General features: G+C 39.3%; 1 protein-coding gene and 1 pseudogene across 1 annotated transcript in view; both read right to left on the reverse strand.

Moving 5' to 3' along the window:
• Positions 1-22,302, reverse strand: part of SUCLG2 (succinate-CoA ligase GDP-forming subunit beta) — a 267,662-nt gene that overhangs the window by 219,251 nt on the left and 26,109 nt on the right. The gene's annotated exons all lie outside the window — the stretch shown is intronic.
• LOC118983616 (proteasome subunit alpha type-2-like) lies at positions 809-1,536 on the reverse strand (annotated as a pseudogene).

Consider the following 22,302-nt stretch of genomic DNA (forward strand, 5'->3'; position numbering starts at 1 on the left):
TGTGTGCCCTAACATTCTCACTTCCCTTGTACTAGTGTGCCAAAACTTTTGAGCAACCACATGCCACCTTCCAGAATGCTATTTGTTAGCTGAAAGGACCTGGAAACCACAAGTGGAGAGGGTGGAGTCAAGGGATTGAATCAGCCAGGATTTTTGAGTTAACACATGGAGGACCACAGCCTCAGAGTCACCTGACCCACATTTGCATAAATGAGAAATAAATCTCTGATGTGTTTACCACTGAGATCTTGGAAATGACTTACAAAAGCATCATTGGCCAGTCTAGCCTGGTAAGTATGAACATCCCAATGCTGATTGTTCTCCAAGGCACATTACTAAAGGAAATCAGCAAGTCTTTTTCAAATACATAAAGTAGAATAACATTTATACTTCAGACAGACATGTCCACACACCAAACAACATTCTGTATCTTTTAAAGATAGAGCCCTGAATAAGCTGAATGTATAGGAAAAGGTCCAGATGAAGTTCATTAAGCTTAATGTCAGAAAACTTGAGGAGGGTAGACCTGGAAGATGGTAATCAAAGGAAGATTTAACCTAATCTATAGTTTTTTTAATTATGAAAAAATCATTTATTATTTTTAACTATTTAAAAAATTTTACGAACTCCCAAAAACCTAGAAGTTGGATTTAACAGTTTATTATGATTTATAAGTGTCATTTAAAAACATCAGTCCATTAAATCACATAAAAATAGGTATGCAAAAAGTTTACAAAACAAAACATACTTTAAACATATTTAAGTACAGTGATTATCTGAAATTCCAGAGTCTTCAGTCACTTCATTATTATGCTATGGCATCTAAGTAATCTTTAACTTTAGTTGGAATAAATCTCCTAAACCCAGTTTCATTGCAGATTCCAACCTCTACATTATCGTCTGTCATTTGGCCCTTTAAAACGTTCCTTTAGGGTTAATATGGCTACATGAATGGCATCTTCAAGTTCTAGACCTTCATTGTATCCTTTCACAAGGGAAGTTTACCCATTCACATACTTCTTTCCCATTGCAGTGGCTTTCCAGTCAAAGTAAGCTCCTGATGGACCTGAAATAAATATGCTCGTCCAACCACAAACTAGTAAAAAAAAAAAAATCCAAATGGACAGACACCACCTGACTGGGTATATTCTTGCATCACAGAAGCTATTCTCTGTACCAGCTGAGCTGAGGGAATGGGTTTTGGTAAACAACATAACACTGCCAAGCCAGTTTTTGAGCTCAGTGCACAAGCACTCTATAATCTGGGCCCACACCACTATATATACCTAGCCTATATGTTTGTAATTTGTTCCATTTTGTGTACACTTCGCTCATCATATAGAATGGATTTCTGTTTCTTCTCTGTTGCTAATGCCATACCATTCGCAGCATTAATTCCCACTGAAGAGAGTCCACCAGTTACAGCAGCCGAAGCATATTCAATCTGGACAAGTTTACCAAACGGCTGAACACATTCAATGAAAAACTGTAACCATGCTCCACTACCTTTACTTGGAGAGTCAAAGCACCTATCATTTATTACTTGTGTAATGAAAATCGATCTACTTAAAAACAACATTGAGATGAAATACACAAAGCCAGGCTTTAACATAACTGCATAGCCTTGAGTGTCTATTAACTTTTCCGGAAAATGAAGGGCTTACGCCCTTATTTAAAGTAGCCAAGTTCTTGACATGCAGTACAAGTGGGGGCAGTGGGGACAATGGCTTGTATTCTCTGTCACACAGAACTAGATCCTATAAACTCCTGCTGTTCCATAGGAAGAAGCTCTTAAACCTCATTTTGAGCTCTCAATAGCAATGAGACAGTGGAAAACAAATAAGGAATTAGCTGTAAATTCAGAGGAAAATCTTATTATGGGCAGAACAAGGAAGACAGTTGCTCAGTGGGCTACGGAAGGCCAAAGTCGATATATGTTTGTTATAGTTCAGTTTTTGCCGATGCCATTCTGCATGCAAATTAGCACCCATAAATCTGCCATAGTCATGTTACTGAAGAAATACTAGGCTTCAAATAAATGTGTTGGTGCAGATGAAAAGACGGATCTCAATACCAGTATCATAAAATAAAAGGCCTGATTGCTTAAAACACACTGTGATGAAAAAGCCACTTCACTGTTGCCCTGTAAAAGAGATTAAGTGGAATATTATTTTTAAGAGGAAAAATAGTGATAATGATAATAAAAATAATAGTATTTTTCTGTTTGGCTCTTAATGTGATAATGTCAGCACATCAACTCCTCCTTCAGAAAAAAAAACATGGTTAAAGAAACAAATAAATAAAAGCAACACAGAGTGTGATTAGCAGCGTAAGCTCAAGGAGAGGAAGAAATACTAATGTGAGACTTAAAAGAAAGAGCAGGAATGTATGTGCTGACCCTTTGTTAAACATAATGAAAGTATTGACCTTCTTTTCACCTGTCTATAGGGCAGGGAAAAGTACTAATTACTGAAGGCCTTGCTCTTATCATCCACAAGGAGCTTTTGAAGCCCCCAAGGCACCTTACCTCATCCCTAGCTTGGGATGTCTTATATACCTCTACTCCCCTTTCTATCTATGAATCTATTCTGCATGTAAGGTTCCCATGTGCATGAGATTAAATTTGATTTTCTTTTGTAAATATGCCTCCTGCTGATTTACTTATCTGATCAGCCAAAAAGAACCAGAGAAGAGAAAGAGGAATTTTTCCCATTCCTCAAAGGTACCTTGACAAAGTCTTGTATTTTTTAATCAAACTGAACACTAGCTAACATGTATGAGTGCCACAAATTGCAGAAATTATACTCTACATTTGACAAGCATCACCTCATTTAATTCTCACTGCAACACCATGAGGAAGAAACTGAACAAGATCCATTTTACAGATGAGCAAAAAGGCTTGGAGAAGTTAAGTGCCTACTGAGAGTCACAGAGCAGGTCAGAGGCAGAGCCACATTTCAAACCCAGGTGTGTCTGATTCCAGAGTCTATGCGCTCCACTGAGACCTTAACTGTGAATGGCATCCCAGCCCACTAAGCAGGGAAATAAAGGGGCAGGAGAAGCAGCAGGAGGCAGTACACAAATTTCCATGCAGGAAGGTACAGAGCTGTCCTAGAAAAGAGGTTCAGGGGAGAAATGGGAAGCTCTGAATGAGAGAGGGATTCCTGGATGAGTTTCACTGAGTCAAAAGAGTTAAGATTCTCACAAATACTGTCTGGTTCTTTTTATCCCAGGTTCAGCAGAAAGGCAGCCTATTTTTCTAAGGAGCTAGGAAATGTAAAACTCTCTGTAGTTAGAACAAATGCACAGAGGAGAGTTCACTCCCTAACTCCAGACCTCTGCTCTGCCAACAACAAAAAAGAAAAGGAAGAAAAAATTACAACCTTGATAAATATTTGCATATAAATACAACAGCAAAAATAAATGTATAAAACGCCCTGAAAATACTGAACAGCATCATTTCAAAATCCCTGCCTGTCCCCTAGTGGAGAAGATGCTGGCTCAATTATGTCACAGAGGAGAATCACCCTAATTTTATACATGGACAAGACTTGCTGATAGACAGCAAGAAAACAAACTGAGGTAGCATAAATATTTACTTGCATTTAACTCCTACCAAGGCCACTGGCAGAACCTGTACATTGTTCATTTGTTCAAAGACTTTCCTCCTGGGCATTCACAATGTGCCAGATCTACAGATCCACTGCACAGAGAAGCTGCTGTCACAAGGTCTATGGCCTAGGAGGGGAAGCAGGGGAGAAAGACAGGAAAACACAAATGAGGAATATAATTACAGAGTGGGAGGTGCTATGAAGAAAATAAAATACATGAGGAACTAGGGAGGTCAGTGACTTCCCAGGACTTCACATAGGTCTGCCACCACTTCCAGAAGAGCCACGGAGCCCACAGAATCAGCCTGGCAGGCCCCTTCCTCACAGCTCTGGTCCCAGCTCTGCAGAACCCCCTCCATGCCCTCAGTTCCTAGAGAGCCACAGTGGCTTCCTTTGATTTCAGGGGTGGTAGCTGCTTCCTATACCTACAATCTCTACTTAGTTACTTCTCTTTTTTGCCATTCTAAGACTTCTTTAACCCTTCAATATTTCCTCAATCAATTTTCTTGTTAAAATTATTCTTATTCAAATAATAAATGTAGTTTCGCACTACTCTTATTTCTGACTGGATCACAAATGACAAAAGCAGGAATGCAAAGTAAAGTATGAATACAGAAATGTAGTTGGTGCTTCCCTGTTTCATACTTTCCCACCTGTAACATTATACACACACACACACACACACACAAAAAAAAAAAAAAAAAAAAAAACATTACACATGCACAGAGATAGATCCCAGCTCCATTGTGCAAACACCGGTTTTGTTCCTGCAAAGGTGCCAGCGCTGAAGCTCTGTGTGACACAGAGTAGGGGCTCCTGTTCAGTCTCACTGAGTGAATCAGACTGAACAAAGGAATAAACTAGAAGGACAAAGGGAGATCTACTTTGTCTTGAACTCTCATATGCATATGGAAGGAGTATTTTGATAAGCTATTGGGCTAAGTGAATGAGCTACAAGGACAGGTGTAAGTAGTCACAGATGGTCTCTAACTTCCAACTAAGAGAAGGGAGTTGACTTGACTACAGGGCTTTTTGTTGCATAGACACACACTTTGGGAACAAAGTTAAACTGCTCCACGTTACACAGGAGAAACTTATTGATATAAGGAGAAAGGCCACAGGAGAAGAGACACATCTTAGAGACTGTTTGAGGAAGGCACCAGAGGAATGCCACGACTTCATACGCCCCCTCTGAAACCCCCTCAGGTTATGCTGAAGGTTTAAACCTGGCTCACTGATGATTTGATGGAACTATGTTCTGTGGAATATCAAGAGATGCTGAGCCCCATATTCAATTACACATTGGCCAAGAGCAGCTATTATGTGTGGAATTTTCTATCACCAGATAAATGTCATTTTTCTACACCAACTCTCTAATTCACTTACACACAAAGGGGTCCAAAAATTCAATTCAACTCTGTTACTAACTCTGAGAGTTAGCACAGACCCTACAATTTCAGGATTCAGTCCCACAAGATTATTCCTACTTCAAAAACCAACTGCAAATGGGGTTCTCAGTCTCCTTGTATTTCTACTCAGCTGACTACAAATTGGGCAGTTCCCGCGGGTCCTTCCTCAAGTTCAAAAATTCACTGGAATGACTCACAGAATTCAGGAAAGTGCTTCACAATCAACAGTTTATCACCAAGTAACAGCCAAATGTAAGACATGCACAGGGCAAAATACAGGATGTGAGCAGAGCTCCTAGGTCCTCCAGGCATACCACTCTCCCCAGGCAGTATTTGGGTGTGTTCACCAATGTGGAAGCTGCCCTCATCTTCTTGGTGTAGAGTTTTAATTCAGGCCCATTACATAAGAATGATTGATTAAATGACTGGCCCTGGCTTATTGAACTCAATCTTCAGGTCTTCTCTACCCAGAGGTAGGGTTAGGAAAGAGACTGGAAGTTCCAACCTTCTAAGCAGAACAGCCTCTCCTTACAAACTATCTAAGGACCCACCAGGAGTCAACACATTAGCATAAACTCAGATATGACTAGAGTGGCTGGTTATAAATAACAAAAGGACACTCCTGTTACTCAGGAAATTCCAGGAGTTTTAGGAGCACTATGCCAAGGACCTAAGATAAAGACCAAATACATATTTGTTTATTATGCCACATCATGTGGTAGAAATGTCACCTATATAAGAATTACAGCAGTTTCTAATACTGCTCTCGGCTCCTCTTCCATCCTACAAGCCTAAAAACAAAACAGGTAAATTGTGTGATATGGCCATGAAGTGTATAGTGTGCCTGTAAAAAAAAAGATTCAAAGCATTGTAAGTGTATTAGGTACGGCATCTATTTATCGTGAAGGAATGAAACCAGTTTGATGAGTACACATGAAGAATCACTTCTAATCACCCATTCTATACTATTTCAAAGAAAGGCTAATACAAATTCTAATTGTTTGTGTTATTTGTAAAAATGTAAAAGCTTAAGTCACAAATGAATTAACAATAGAAGTAGATAAATATTTAAACTATAGATTTCAGTGGGTCTGTTAGGTAGAAAGATAAAATGCTGACAGCCAAAAGACATTAAACATAGAATACAAAAAATTTCCTTTCTTCAGAAAACCATCAGAATAAAAAGATATTTACATTAACATTGTAAGTATTTAGTAAGCACTTCCTGTGCAGTATAACTGGTTTAATTTCGGTTTTCTAGGAAGGCATCAAGTTAAATGTCCATTCATTTGATAAGCTTTTCTTAAACTTTTACATATTGTAACTCTGACTGATATATAAAGATAAATAGGCAAAGACTTTGTTTTCTAGGCATTCCTAGAGGCAAGGATGATAAATTCATAGCACTGTGCCCCTAATCTGAGTTTATGACAGATATCACTAATGGATCACACCCTTTTCCCCAAAGAATGGCCTTGGGGTAAAGAATCCTCCTCCCCCGCCCCGTGCTCCCATGTGGGTAATTTCTAGTAAGAATTAGAAAATGAGGTAACAGAGGTATCATATCTCTTCTTTTTTATTTATTTAAAAAGATTAGGCCCTGGCTGGGATAGCTCAGTGGATTGAGCCTGGGCCTACGAACCAGAGTATTGTGGTTTGGGGGCAAATGCCTGAGTTGCAGGCCAGTTCCCAGCAGGGGACACAGGAGAGGCAACCATACATTGATCTCTCTCTCCCTCTCTCCTTCCCTTCCCCTCTGAAGATAAATAAATAAAATCTTTAACAAAAAATTAGACAGAGGGTTAGGGAGAAAGAAAGAGAGGGAGAGAAACATCAATGTGTGGTTGCCTCTCGTGTGCCCCCTACTGGGGGCCTAGCCCACAACACAGGCATATGCTCTGACTGGGAATTAAACCAGCAACCCTGTGGTTCACAGGCTGGCACTCAATCCATTGAGCCACACCAGCCAGGGCTCATCTCTCTTCTTATATGAGAACTAATCCCATTTATGAGGGCTCCACCATGTGGATCAGAAAAGAGATTCTGTAGAAAGTAACTTTACAGAGTGATCTGATCATAAATTCCTGACTGGGCAGGTCATGGTGGAGTAGTCATACCACAGGCCTCTAATTTATTTAGTAAAAGGCTTCTGTTTGACTTAATCAAGCCCTGTGCATTGTTTCTGTACATCTAGGTTAATACAGCTTTGACAATGCCTCTTTTCAGACCCCTCCTTCTAAGACAGGGGTGTCATACTCCTTTTCACCGGGGGCCACATCAGCCTCACGGTTGCCTTCAAAGGGCCGAATGTAATTTCAACCCCTTAATAGTTAAGGAGTAGTTACATTTATAACTTCCTCAAATTATTTTGGCCCTTTGAGGGCAACCACAAGGCTGATGTGGCCCCCCATGAAAATGAGTTTGACACCCCTGTTCTAAGATGTAACCATCCTCAAGAAAGCAAAAATTCTCAACGATCCTGTAATTCAAGTCCTGCATTGCTTTCTCCTACCTTCATGTAATCTTCCTTAATTACCCTCCTTAATTCAAATGCATCGGAGAAACTTCAAAACTATTATTCTCAGGAACACTTGAGATCTTGCTCCCTCACTTATGCCATCTGTTTGGCTCAAATAAATTCTTAGAAAAATTCTCTGTAAGTCTGCGCATTTCTTATATCAAAAACTTTCATGAATTATTTCTCAAAGGCTCTGTTACTGGACCCAGAGTTCACATGTCCAATGCTCTGAAAAGGTAAAACCGAAACATCAGGGTTTGGAGTAAGGAAAGGTTTATAGAATGAGAAGGTGCCAGCCAAGAAGATGGGAGACCTAGTGGTGCCCCAAATCTATCTCACTCACTGAGCCAGGCCAAAGAAGCTGGAGGAACAGGCATGCGTGCTGGTGGGGCAAGCTGTAACTAAAGATGAAACCAGAAAAGTAGGTGGCCATACTGCCTGTCACTATTAGAACCAACAAGTAGAGACAAGGACTGAATCTTTAGGGGAGCTTTATTCAGATGCCTGCAATCTGAGAAGATGGCAGGTTACATACCCTAAAAACCCTCTTAACATCTCATCCCAAGCCAATCTTTTATAACGGGAAAAAAGGGTAGGTAAGGGGTATGAAAAAAGAATAATCAGGTAAGGGTTGCCAATTTTTCTTGTATTTCTTTATCTACTGATCAACAATTCTTTATCTATGTCATGCACATTCCCTCCCTGGAAAACGATGGATGGCTCAAATAGCAAGATCACTTGCAGACCCCATGGGGCTTGTTGCCCTCCCAGAGTCATGTAGATCATGTATTCCAGTTACTGGAACTACAGCTTTCCACAAGCTTTAATCACGCTAGGCTGTTAACTATAACAACAGTTAAAATCTCTAACTTCTGAGTTCCCCTATCAGAGGAACTTGGAATTTGATCATTTATTGCAAAGAGGCGTCTGCACCAGATCTTCCTGAATGCTTGGCTTCTGAAGGGTCCCACAGTTCAAGTTCAGTCATGTCTCAGTTCTTTGATTCTGTAGGGGGCGGGGGATTTGGTTTCTGGGTGCAGCTGGAGGCCAAAGTCTCTCCTCAGTGCATGCACTGGCCCTTGAAATCTTGTCTGTTATCTCTGAAAAGTAACTCAGTATCTCATTAAACAGGACAGAGCCAATTTGAGCTGATTCTCTGGTTATAGGTCCACCTCCAATTATCATCACATTACAGATTAGGGCTTTGAAATGTGGATTGGCAGGTGGGGAGAAGGTGTGCTCCATAGGACCTAGAATACTAAGTCTTAATCAACTCTTATGAACAAACGTATTATACAAAGACTTTTAATAGCAAGTTTTATCATAACACAGCTATGCCTGCCCCTTTCTGTATCATCTATAGCTACTTGGTACAACTGCAGAGCTGAGCAGTCACAACAAAGACGACATGGCTGCAAAGCCTAAAATACCTACTAGCAGGTCTACTCTCTCTGAGGGGAAAGCCTGCTGACCCCTGACCTATATTTAAGAGAGAAGGAGATAAACTCCTCGGAGTCCAGAGGAGGAAACTGCACTAATGCTCTCCTAGGCCAGCAGTGAGTCCCACGGGAACGGTACACCTGTCTAGCCAAGGGAAGCATCCAAGTGGCCTCCCAGTGGAGACATGCAAAGACTGCTTCGTTAGGTAAAAACAACCTATCCATTTTGATGAACTTCTCTGACTCTCATCAGAAACACCCTGGGGGACCGAACGTCCTTTCTCCAATCCAGATCACGGGAAGAGGATGAAGACCTGGTCCACTTCTGGGGGAAGACGGCAAAAGGGAAAGGAGGGGAAGATTCTCATTATGCTCTTTTACCTCCCACCTGAGATAATGCAAACCAGCCCACAGTTAAATAAGCATGTGATTCCATGACAGCTAGTAAAGATAGAAATTTTCACCCACGGGCTTTTAAATCCAAGTGGTGAGCAGATTTTCATCAGATTGCCACACACACTTGGCTTATGTGAGAACAGTTTCTTCTCTAAAATTACAGAGTGAAAGCAGCATTTGAAGCTCCCGGTTGTAAATTCCATTTTTCTGCACCATTCAATGGTAATTCCAGGGCTGCTCCTTTACTTCACATTGATAGATTTTTATTATCCAGATGTCTTGAGAGAAGACACCAATTTCACAAATCCTCATCTACATTCAGTACTAAAAGACTGTGTCGCATTTATTGACAGAGAAGACTAAACACACTCCGCTCACCTCATACCTCTGTTGAACAGCGACAGACCCAGAAGCAGCAGCACCAGCTCCTTCCCAGACAAAACTCGCCCAACTCAGCTTCCCAGGTGAATGGCTTTTTTTTAAGTGTACTACAATGTACAGATGTGGCTTATCAAATAAACTCTATACCCAAAGCTGACAAGAGTACACACCTCTGAGGAAGAGCAGGGGGTGTGAAAGATGCCATTTTTACTATAATACTCTATAGTCTTTTGACTTCTGTCTCAATGACATAAATTTTCTTTACAAATGAATAGTTTTCTCAAGAAAACCTTTCCTGAATCCCCAAATCAGGGGTTAGCAAATTACAGCCCTTGGTCATATCTGCCCTCCTGCCTATTTTGATCAATCAAGTCTGACATAACCACAGCCATTCATTTATATACTGGCCAGGGCGGCTTTAACTGGAAAAAAAAAAAAAACCAGAGGCAAGTGGCAGCAACAGAGAATGTAAGGCCCAGAAGCCTAACATATTTACTATGTGGTCCTTTAAAGAAAAAAATGTGCTGACTCCCCCAACTCTCACATCAGCAGTCCACTCCCAAGTTCAACTTTCTCACTACAGTCCCTCACTGTCCCTCAGAGGATGTCTCAAATCACACATTTGGGTGGTTTCTCAATGTCTGGCACATCCCACTAGAGGCACAAACCAACCTGCTATGTTCACCAACGTATCCTCATACCTGAACAGTCCCAGCATGTATGAGGTACTTTGTAAGTACTTGCTAAATGACAACTGAATTAATTAGATATAAAGATCACCGATAAAAAAAAAAAACTTTCAATCTAACACTGGGGCCACTGACCTGCTTTCATAGCAGATAAATAACAATGGCTCTCGTGACAATAAATTAATTGTACAAGACCAGACTTTTCCTTGGGCTAATAGTTCAGTACTCATATTTCTAGTGATCCAGATTTCAGCCCATATGCCCATCATTTATCTCCAAAACTCCAAAGCTGAGAAGTTTTCTCTGCATTTAGCCATATATTATAGACAAGTGGCCAAAGGACCCAGTTCAAACACAAACTCTAGAGATGCACCTCAGAGCACACTTACTAAGCACGAGCTAACTGTCAGGCAGCACACTCAAACACACAGTGAGGTGGCTGAGACCATAGACTATGAAGATAACCATGACCATTTAATGAGACATAGCCAGGAAGGGTGTTTACATCCTAGTATGATACTCTGGAAATAACAAAGTAGGAAAAGTATTGTTTTGTCCAACTAAAACTAAAGCACAGAGAGAAAAAGACATTTTTCCAAAGTTACAAGTGATTGAAACCAAACTTCTGGAGCCCATGACCTTGATCACTATACTGCCAAGTTATTATTTGTCATCAATGAGAACCTCCCTTTGAAGTATATATCACAGTTCCCAGCCCAAACAGACACTCCATAAATGCTTTCATTATTATAACTATCCATTACCATAATCATCTCAATAGTCAAGCAAAGAATCCATTTGATCTTCCACAAATTTAATAAGCATGTACAAATATATTTCATAATCTTTCATATTGAAATATAAATCTAAGCTTGTCTGATTTTGCTTTTCTGCCACCATCATCTCTAGAACCCACAAGTGTAAAGGGATGAATGTACCAGTACTACACTTTTAATTAATGTACTTAAGTCAGAAACCAAAAGCAAGAACAAATGAATAAGGAAAAGTAAAAAAAAAAACCCTTAAACAATAGAAGTATATTTTCCCACAATTTTGGAAGCTGGAAGTTTGTGGTCAAGGTATCTGCAGAGTTGGTTTCCTCCGAGACTTCTCTATTTGGCTTGTAGATGGCTGTGGTCTTCACATAAATAAAATGTTTTTAAGGTTACTCAAAAGGACATGATTATGTTTTTATAGCTGTTTCACAGACTGATTCAGGTAAAATTTTTCTGATTTCATGCTGAATGAAGTACTTACAAGCAAAATGTAGCCATTAAATATTTCTAATATCAATATTCATAAACATTGTAGTACACTGCAATCAGTGTCTGTATTAAAGTTATTTACACAGAGGTCAAACCTTCAAAACACAGAAAAAGCAAGTGAAGTTCGCATAAGTTTTCCTGGCAAAAGTGAAGATAAAACTTCATTAGGCAAATAACATAAAATATCATTCCATGGATAGCTGTTTACTGGACTGGCGAGGAAGGGCCCTCAGAGGAACATGAATAAATCTGGATATCATTCAGTATACTTCCCTCACTTGAAGGATGGAATTCTCCAACATCTTCAAATATTTTAATATTTTTCTAATTTTTCTTACTTTGCCTATTTTGTCTACAGGTTATCATTGTGTTATCTGTTAGTCCATTATAAACTACTCCAATACTGGAATAAATGTTCATTTTGCAACCACTGCAAAATGTTCACACTGCAACATCTTCCTCCTGCACCTCCATAGACCTGCATCATCTAACCGAGATACTTCACTGCTCGAGGTATTATTAAAATTATTTGGTACCATGATAGGAAGGGATTTCTCTTTCTTTTGCCCATTCTTGACCATGACCAGTACCATTACAAAGGTGACAGTCCAGAGCCTGTAGAACTCTGAGCAAATTTCAAGAATTCCAGGCCACACGAAGTAAACTATGAAATCACTTATAAGGAAATTGACTATATATCAATTATTGATATATATCAATATTGATATATATCAATTATTGACTATATATCAATATTGATTTGCTATATAGCAAATCAATAATTTGCTCCCCAACATAAATAAAAACTGCAGTGTTATTTACCCACAAAAGGCAATAAACAGCCTAGGCAGACTCTAAGTCAGGGGTGTCGAACTCATTTTCACCAGGAGCCACATCAGCCTCCCATTTGCCTTGAAAGAGCTGAATGCAATTTTAGGACTGTATAAATGTAACTACTCCTTAACAGTTAAGGGAGAACTTGGCACTGCCATCAGGTAGCATCAAGTTGTGGGGCTGGATTTGGCCCAAGGGCCTTGTGTTTGCCACCTGTGCTCTAAGTCATCTGAGATAAGCTAACTAACTTCTCGCTTATTATTCCTTTGGATTAGGGTTCAATCTTTGGGCCTACACTAGTATTTCTGAGCCTACTCTCTCACAAGTCATGCCAGTAAACTTGATAGAATATAGTAGCAGAAAAATATTATCATTCAATTCTACCTTGCTCAGGAATCTACTGGAACTCAGTCCAGACAACACCTCTCCCCCAGTTCAAACCATGTTTTTGAGAGTATGTACATGAGTACACATACCATACTAACCTAGCTTCCTCTTCCTCTTGACTCCTGGTTTTACCACTTTAGAGCTGTATATTCAACCTCTCTGGTCCTTAATCACTAAATAGGGATGGTAAAGCAGGGTTATCATGACAATAAAATGATTTACTACATGTAAGTGCCTGTCATGTAGTGAGAGCTCAGAAAATATTAGCTACTACCATTTATTATTAATTGCAATTTTTACAATATGCTTCCAACACCATTCTGAAGATCCAACACTGCAACATGAGATAGCCAACGACGTCAGACTACAGGGAAAAATCTTCACAGCACACCACGAATCGTGCAAAAGAAGTAGGAATTGTGACAGAAATATCATCCCTAAAATCTCGTATCAAACGCTTGGCTGAAGCTCTGACCTAGTTCTAAACATTTTAGACCTCTTGCCTGCCTTGTAAGCCCAACAACTGTGAAAGAAGCGTATGAAACTCAGGCAACTGAACAGTGGGAAAGCGTATATCTACATTGTGTGTATCAGTCAAAGCAAAAATAGCTGTGCCCAGTGAAGAGTGATTCATGGGTGACACATTCAGACTCACATTGCAAACTCTGTATCTTGGGCAGCTGCTCAAGTCTCCATTCAGTTCTTTTTTACCTTAACCAGACTGCCTAGAGTTGGCCCCGTGCCTGTACCCTTCTGGGGATACCTTCTGATTTTGGCTAAGTTTGTACACAGAATTCAGGACTCACCCTCTCCGCCTCTCTCCTTTCCAGGATGCCTCCTCACCTTCCAGCTGCAGTGGTTATCCCAAATCGTCCCAGTTCTTCAGGACAGAAAGACTATAGGTTTTCTATTGGAATTTTAGACACCACTGTGGTCTGCTCTCAAGAGAAACACAGAAAATAAAAACTAGAAACTTAGAACATGCCTGTCCCTTCCAATTTTGACTCCCTTCTAGGATCTCCCTGCTTTTTTTCACTCTCCAGAAGTTCAAGTGGTTGGTTTCTATATTTTGTGTCTATTCTACAGTCACTAGCTATGAAAAGTTCAGTGTGTTAAAAGCTTCCATGGCCATCCTGGAAATGGAGCCTATCTGACACATATCCCAGAGGGATTCAAGCAGACATGTTCTTTTCTATCCCAAACAGCCAGAGAACTCATTAACAGAGACAGAACTTGGAGAGTTCATACTGAGGCAGGATAGTAAGAAGCTAGAAATATTCCTTGGCAAGTGGAATAGGGAAACTGAACAGCTGATTCTAACTGGCCTTACCTGCCTCCTTCTTGCTTTCAGGACCACTCTCTTAAGCATTAAGCCCTCAAGACAATGAATTTCTGCCCTGGCTGGTGTAGCTCAGTGGATTGAGCGAGGGCCTGCAAACCACAGGATCGAGGTTAGATTCCCAGTCAGGGCACATGCCTGGGTTGCAGGCCGGTCCCCAGCGGGGGACTCATGGGAAGCAACTATGCATTGATATTTCTCTCCTTCTCTCTCCCTACCCCTCTAAAAATAAATAAATCTTAAAAAAAAGACAATGAATTTCTGATCAGCATAAATAATCTTAGGAACAAAGCCCCAGTCCCTTGACCCCAGACACAGTTTCGGTAAAAATAGAGACAACATCCAGCCTTCAGTTGTGTTTCAGCTCCAGACACAAAAAAGCCAAATTACCCCACCAACTACACTCTTGTGAAATCAGAGAGACTCCATGGCTGACATCAGGACCAACCAGATGCACTGATCAACTACCCCCTACCCTAGTGCCAACCAATCAGTAGAGACCACAAAACTGACCATATATGTTCATTTTGATGAATAGGCATGTTAAAGGACACACCTGGAAAGTTGATGAATATTCGATTGAGATCCTCCCCTGAGACCGCCCTTAAAATCCCTGCCTTCAGAAAACAGATAAAACCCCTTAAGACAAAGGACCCAGCACACACGTGCTCTCTCTCTAGAGTATGACTGCTCCTTCCTTCTTCAGGTATGCACCTTTGCTATATTTCTCCTAAGCTCTAAGGGTCCCCATAAGACTTACAACCAGGGAAACAGCAGTCAGCAACAGCTTGTCCTGAGCTAATCCCTTGAACCTGTCTCCAAGGGCCCTTCTTTTTGTTTCTGTAACTTTTTTTCTGAGTCCATACAGCCCAACGGGCTCACTTCTTCTGACTGGGTGACCTACCTTCTAAAAGGCCAAAGTGGATCACTGAACAGCCCACTCCATTTTTCTCTTCAAGTGTACTTTTGCTAAATAAACTTCCTCTTACATTAGAGGTTTTGGCTCAGAATTCTTTTTTTGCCAAACTCAAGAACTGAGATTTTTGAACTAGGGTTGACATCACTGGTAACAATATCATTATGTGAGAAAAGAGTTCATACCTTAAGACACAAAGTCATTTCCAAAAATAACTCTGGAGAAATGGGCAAAGACTGGTCAAGGAGTAAGGAGAGTAGTTTATTCCGAGATGCCCACACTCGTTGGCAGCTTGAGAGATTTGAGCACATTTGGAAAGTAGCATGATACATAGAGGCTCAGTAAAGGAAAGGTCTTCATCCAAATAGATAGGAAAATGGAAATCCAAGGCAGAAATTTAGCAGAAAAAAGAAGCTGATAATGTAACTTACTCAAGAGATTGTCAAGGGGTATATACTCATCTAGAACCAAAGACAGCCAATCAGGACCAGAGATAGCAAAGACAGTTGGCATGCTTCATAAAGAAGGTCTCTAAGGCTTTGTCTGGTCTCACTAAAATAATGCCATGGTTGATTATTGATGTCTTCCAAAGGAAGCAAAAAGGGAAGCATAGTCCCATGTATGCACAAATCAGAATCAAGAATAAGGTTATAAGCCCTAGCCAGGTGCCTCAGTTGGCTGGAGTGTTGTCCCATACACTAAAAGGTTATGGGTTCAACTCCTGGTCAGGGCACATACCTAGGTTGAGGGTTCAATCCCCAGTCAGGGCACATACATGAGGCAACTGATCGATGTTTCTCTCTCTGTCCCTCTCTTTCTCCTCCCACTCCTTCTTCTCTCTTGAAAATCAATAAACATGTCCTCAGGTGAGGATTAAAAGAAAGAAAAGAATAAGGTTATGAAACTTGAGAAGAATAAGGACAGATTCATCAACATCATCATTTTTAATAATAGTGAGTATCTTCAATAGGCCCAGATAATGTCTAGAGTAATTCAAAAATAAGTGAAATTAAAAAGGAATATCAGACAGGCTAAAATTTAAAAAAAAGTGCCTTGAATCTTAATAAGCCCATAGTATGTGAACTGCCTCTAATTAGATTCAGGAATACGACTCCATTGGAAACCAACCAAGAGAAAACACTTATTCAGAAGATTTCAATAAAAAATTAATAACCACTTGGTTCCACTTTCATGCACAAACCTCAATAGTAGATTTTTAAAAACTAAAGTACAGTCTGTCTCAGAGAAATTACTCTTGTGAGTCCTTCAGAACCTTGGACATTTTAATCAATAAGGTGTAAGGGTGATTTACTGACTTACATAAATGAACAAAATACTTTATATTCAAAATGAGTGAAGTCTGTCACTGAAATTATTAAGCATTTCAGTAACCATACTACCAAATTAACATAGAAAAAGCAACCAAAATCTGCCATTCATCTTGATGTTCAAGCTCCAATTAAGCAACCACTGATCTGGATAATGGTGACTGAGGTTTTTAGAAGCTATTTGGCCTCGCGTCTGTCTTATTCAGAGATACATGATCTGGCCAAGGTAAATATAATTACAGAAGGGCATCATCTCTGCCTCTGATTTCTGGTTCATGCAGCTTTTGCCTGTACCAGATTATGACTTGCTAAGGAGGATAATTAGCAGGGTAATTAAGAGTGTAAGTTCCACAACTGAATGAGTACCACAAAAGTAAGCATGGGATTTTATGGGGTTTTGGTAACTTTCTATTTTGGTCCTAGGGAGTAATGTCTACTTTATAATTATATGTTAAATATAAATATAAATATAAATACAAATACAAATAATGTAGTACATAATTCTTTTCAGTATTGTATGTTATATTTCACCATTTTAAAAAACTTTAAATAAAAGTGTAAGATTTGAAAGCCCATAGCTCTGAATTCAAATCTAGACTCTATCATTTATAATTTGCATGAATTTAGGCAAACTACTTAGCTTCTCTAAGGTTCAGTTTTCTCTTTGGTAAAATGAGAATACTGATAGATAATAATAATAGTACAGACTGCATAGGATTGCTGTCATTGTCAAGGAGGAAATGCACTCACAGTGCTTAACCTAACACTTAGTGGGCCTATTTGAGTGGGGCCATCACAGCAAAGGCTCAGACACTGCCCCCTGCAACATTTCCCAGGTGGTGCACATCAACACACTTCCTGCTTGTAGCTATACCTGACTTTCCACCTCTTAGCTGACAATGTGCAGCTGATCAAACTGCTATGGGGCAGCACACAGCTGAATGTAAACACAGTCCTGCTCTCTGGGCTAGGGCTCCACAGATCAGGACATGCCCTCACAGCCAAGGGATGGGCAGGCTTGGTCCATACAGAAAGCCAGCAAGTGGACATTTGAACACAATTTTGGACCACTGGACATCAAGTCTAATTCCAACAGGAAACCAATGAGGGGAAGTACAACTCCAACCCTTTACAGCTAGTAGTAAACAGATGTTTAAGTAGTCAGGTAGCACAGGAGAAATCATGTAGACTTTGCAACCTGTCTGACAGAGGGTTCCACTCCTAGCTGTGCAGCTGGCCCCCAACATGGGTTCAGTAGACACTGTGAGTGACTACCCGGTATATTTTCTAAACTGTTCTGATGTCTCAGCCAATGATGGGAATTCCACCTCTTTGACAAGGGCTGGTTCAGCAACAAGCATATGACCTAATGGGCCCCAACAACAAGTTAGAGGATGCCTGATGGAAGGCTTAGAGGAAGAACTCCCTCCTTCCCAGGAGAATAACAACATGAGATAATCTCTATTCTCCCTTTAGATACTGTCTTGGACCCAGAAATGCTAAAAAGCAAAAACAGTGCCAAAGCTTTCACAGAAGAAAGAAGCAAAGATCTTAGAATCTCAATAACATTTGAGTTACTGCATCACCCAACCTCGGGCATATCCTACCTCTGGAGTCCCTGAGGTAGGTATCTATGGAATAATAAATTCTTTATTTCTCAGGCTAGTTTGATTCAGGGATTTTTACTTGTAGCCATAATTGTTCTAACTAAAAATGACTTCAGAGTCTATGGATTTCAGTTTCCTCAACTAGAAATTGGGTTAGTAATGCTGAGCTTGCACACTGTGAAAGGTTTAGCAAAACTTTTTTGAAAAATTATCTAAAGCAGCCCATGACAGTTTGGCTTAGTTGGTTGGCACATCAACCCATAATAGAAAGACTGTGAATTCGATTCCTGGCCAGGGCACCTACCTAGTTTTCCAATTCAATCCTCAGTCTGTGTGCCTATGGGAGGCAACCAATTAATGCTTCTCTCTCATATCAAAGTTTCTCTCATGACAAAAAAAATGACCTTGGGTGAGAATACAAAAATAAAATTATCTGAAACAATTAGGACAATGCCTGGTACCTATTAAGTATCCAATAAATGGTCTCCACTTTTTAAAAACACACTCTTAAAATGAGTTCTCATAAAAAAAAGTAAAATATTTTTCTTTACTCAAAAATTTATAAAACAAACCCTAGTGGTTTTTTCCTACAGCAGAGCTAAAATGGACCCTAAAGATCACTACCTCAGTGGTTTTCAAAAATTAATGTGACATATTTTTGTTAGAATTGTGGAGTCTTGGGTTTTAACCACAGACTATCTCCAAGAGACATATCAATCTGCATTTTTAACGAATATCTCAGGTGATCCTAATGTAAGAGGTCTTAGACTCTCACTTGGGTCTTTTCCACTTGACTCTCCAAACAGTCTCCTTACTCTGGCTTCACTCCCTCCACTTTCGTGGCTACAGTCGGACCACTCTTCACCCAAAAGCCAGTGATCTTTTGAAAACTGATACATAATCACATGGCCTCTTGGCCCAAACCTTCCATTTGGGAAGTGAAACTCAATTAAAATGCTTAACCGAGCAACTTGACATAAAATAACCTTCAGTCCCCCTCCTCAATCCCAATTATTTATCATACAATTAAGACCCCACTATACATCCTTCAGGTTATAAAAATTCAACTTAGGAATATATTTTAATAAACCTAATTTGACTTACATGGCATTTATTTGCATTTACAAGGATCATTTTCAGTATCTCATGCCTCACAAGCAGTTGAAAACTGAAAACAAAATATCACACAAGCATTCTTATATCTGTACATCTGATGCAAATGGGTTAATCATGGTTTGCTAGTTCATAGTACTGATGATAGATTATTACTTTCATTGATTTTTTTCTATATGCTTTAGGGGGCTTGCAGTAAAATTTCAATTACATAAACACTGAATATCAGTGAACACTTGGCAACTAGACCATTAAGTACATTATATGTAAATCTAAAAAAAGCTGAAGAAACATAGGTAACAGATCTGGTACAGAGCAAATGATGAAAGGAAACTATCCTGTCATGTCAAGATAACTGATTTCAATTCCTGAATAAATTATAACCATTTTAACAGGACTTTAGTGTTGTTTATCAAAAGTTGGTATTAATTTTGGAGTTCAGTCACAAATTCAAAACTTTCCTATTAAAATAAATAGTAACTATATTATTTATTCTCAAGAATTTAGAATTTGTCTTAGTATATTTTCAGGAACAAATTTCTTCCTAAGAGAAAGATGATAATGTTTCTTTATAACAGATGAAAAAAATGGACAATTCTTTATAGAGTCAGGGCAATGCAATCTAAAACAATGAGAACTTATTTCCCATCTAATAAACAGGAAAACTTTTTAAAAATTATATTTGATATTGCTCAGGGTACTAGAAAACATATTCACATAACAATGTATGTTGATTTTCTTATCTTTGAAAGGAGACTAGTGTTTTGTGAGAAATAGAAGAGTTAATTCACACAAAGAGCTTAGAATAGGATATGGAACATATTATATACAAAAAACTATCAATAAATAGTAGCTACTATTATTGTTATTATTAATCATCATGGGTAGGAGTATAAATTTTTCTAGCATTTCTGGAGGTCAATCTGACCAAACATCTCAACGTATTTTTGATTTAATAAACAGAAATTTATGTTCAAGAATATTCATCATGATATTAAAACAGTGGAACAGCAAAAATAATCCAAATGCCTACTAACAAGCAAATGAAAAAATAATGACATCTGTGCGGATACAGCTTTCTTTTCCTCCATATTCTTTGTCATCAGAAATAATATTTGCAAAATTTTAATGCATAGGCTAGTACTCTTTTTTTAAAGATTTTTATTTCTTTATCTTTAGAGGGGAAGGGAAGGAGAGGGGAGAGTAATATCAATGTGTGGTTGCCTCTCATTCGCCCCCTGCTGGGAACTGGCCTGCAACCCAGGCATGTGCCCTGACTGGGAATCAAACCACGATACTCTGGTTCGCAGGCCAGCGCTCAATCCACTGAGCTACACCAGCCAGGGCTTAGTACTCTTGATTTGATGTCAAAAAGCAGGGAAATAACAAATTATCTAATTAGTACCTAATCAGATAATTAGGTACTGACTAATGACTCTAATTATGTCTGAAAGTTGCATATATATACATAATGCACATGTGTGCAAAATAATGAAAGGCCTACACTACTATCCACAGTGGCTTTCTCTAGAGCACAGGGTATCTTTATGGTCTTTTGATATTTTTCTGTAGTTTAACCGTTTTTTACAATAAGTGCAAGCTAAATTTTCTTATTCAGAAATAAAATCAGAAAAGACATTACATTACCTGTTAACACCAGATACCTAAAATGTCTGATGCCCATAGGTTTTCTCTAAGACTATGCCTTTACATCAGTCATTTTGTCAGCAACCTGGTACCTTGGAAATATTATTTGTCAAAAAAGGTTTTTAGCCCTGGCTGGTGAGGCTCAGTGGATTGAGTGCCGGCCTGAGAACCAAAGGGTCGTTGGTTCGATTCCCAGTCAGGGCACATGCCTGGGTTGCCAGCCAGGTCCCCAGTAAGGGCACATGAAAGGCAACCACACATTGATATTTCTTTACCTCTTTCTCCCTCCCTTCCCCTCTCCAAAAATAAATAAAAAATATTTTAAAGGTTTTTAAAAATATTCTCAAATTCCAAGCAGACTGAGGTTTCACTATAAAACCAAGTGCTACCTGTCAAGTTAGACAACATTCTATTTTGAGATGGTTAATAAAAATTTGAACAGACTAGAGATAGAAATGCCAGAATTGTTGGGAAAAGAGGATAAAAATATCCAGATAATGGCAAAAAGGAGAGTTTTTTTAAAAATCAAAAATCTTTCCCTGAAACAGTTTTCCTACCCAAATGAATATTTTAGAAAAGATCAGATTTTTGACCTTGCTCTTTTCCTCAAATACTTTATCTTATTGAGTTTTTCATTCCTTCATTTCATACCACAAAATAAGTAAAAACATTAGTAGCCACCAAGTAAATTCTGGAAACTAAACACAAAGCTAGGAATAGAACAACTACAAAAATAAGTATTCAAATATTCTACCTTCTGTGCAGCTGACCTTACATTAGAACCAAAAGCTTTTCTGACTATGCCAAGACTTACTAGCAATATTGCCATTTAGTATAATATAGTTTAATGCACTGAAAAGCAAGCTAATAACTATAAATAACATAGGCAAAAAAGTGCCAACTAATGGTAAACCACAAAGCTCCCTAGCCCTGAAAATTAAGAATGGAAGTTAGCCCTGGCCAAGTGCTTAGTTAGTTCAAGTAGTGGTCCCCAACTTTTGGCACCAGGAACCAGTTTTGTGGAAGACCATTTTTCCAGGGGCAGGGTGGGTGGCGAGAGACAAGAGGAGGAGCTCAGGGCAGGGTAGAGGGATGGAAGACAGGAGGAAGAGCTTGGGTGGTAGTGCGAGCAGTGTCTACAGACGGGGGACAAGGAGAAGGGAAGTTGGGGACCCCTGGGTTAGAGCATCCTTCTGATGCACCAAGGTTGTGAGCTGGACCCCTGGACAGGGAACGTACAAGAATCAACCAATGAATGTATAAATAAGTAGAACAACAAACAGATGTCTCTCTCTCTCAAATCAATAAATTAAAAAATATTAAAAAAACAACTATTAAACCATCAACTCTCAACTTCTCCCCTACAATCTATTACAAATCACATTGATTAAAGAGCTCCTCAGGTAAAAAGATGAAAATTGGC

This window comes from Sturnira hondurensis, unplaced genomic scaffold, assembly GCF_014824575.4.
Source record: "Sturnira hondurensis isolate 20B ecotype Veracruz unplaced genomic scaffold, ASM1482457v3 Scaffold0002840, whole genome shotgun sequence".
In the NCBI taxonomy this organism is placed as follows: domain Eukaryota; kingdom Metazoa; phylum Chordata; class Mammalia; order Chiroptera; family Phyllostomidae; genus Sturnira; species Sturnira hondurensis.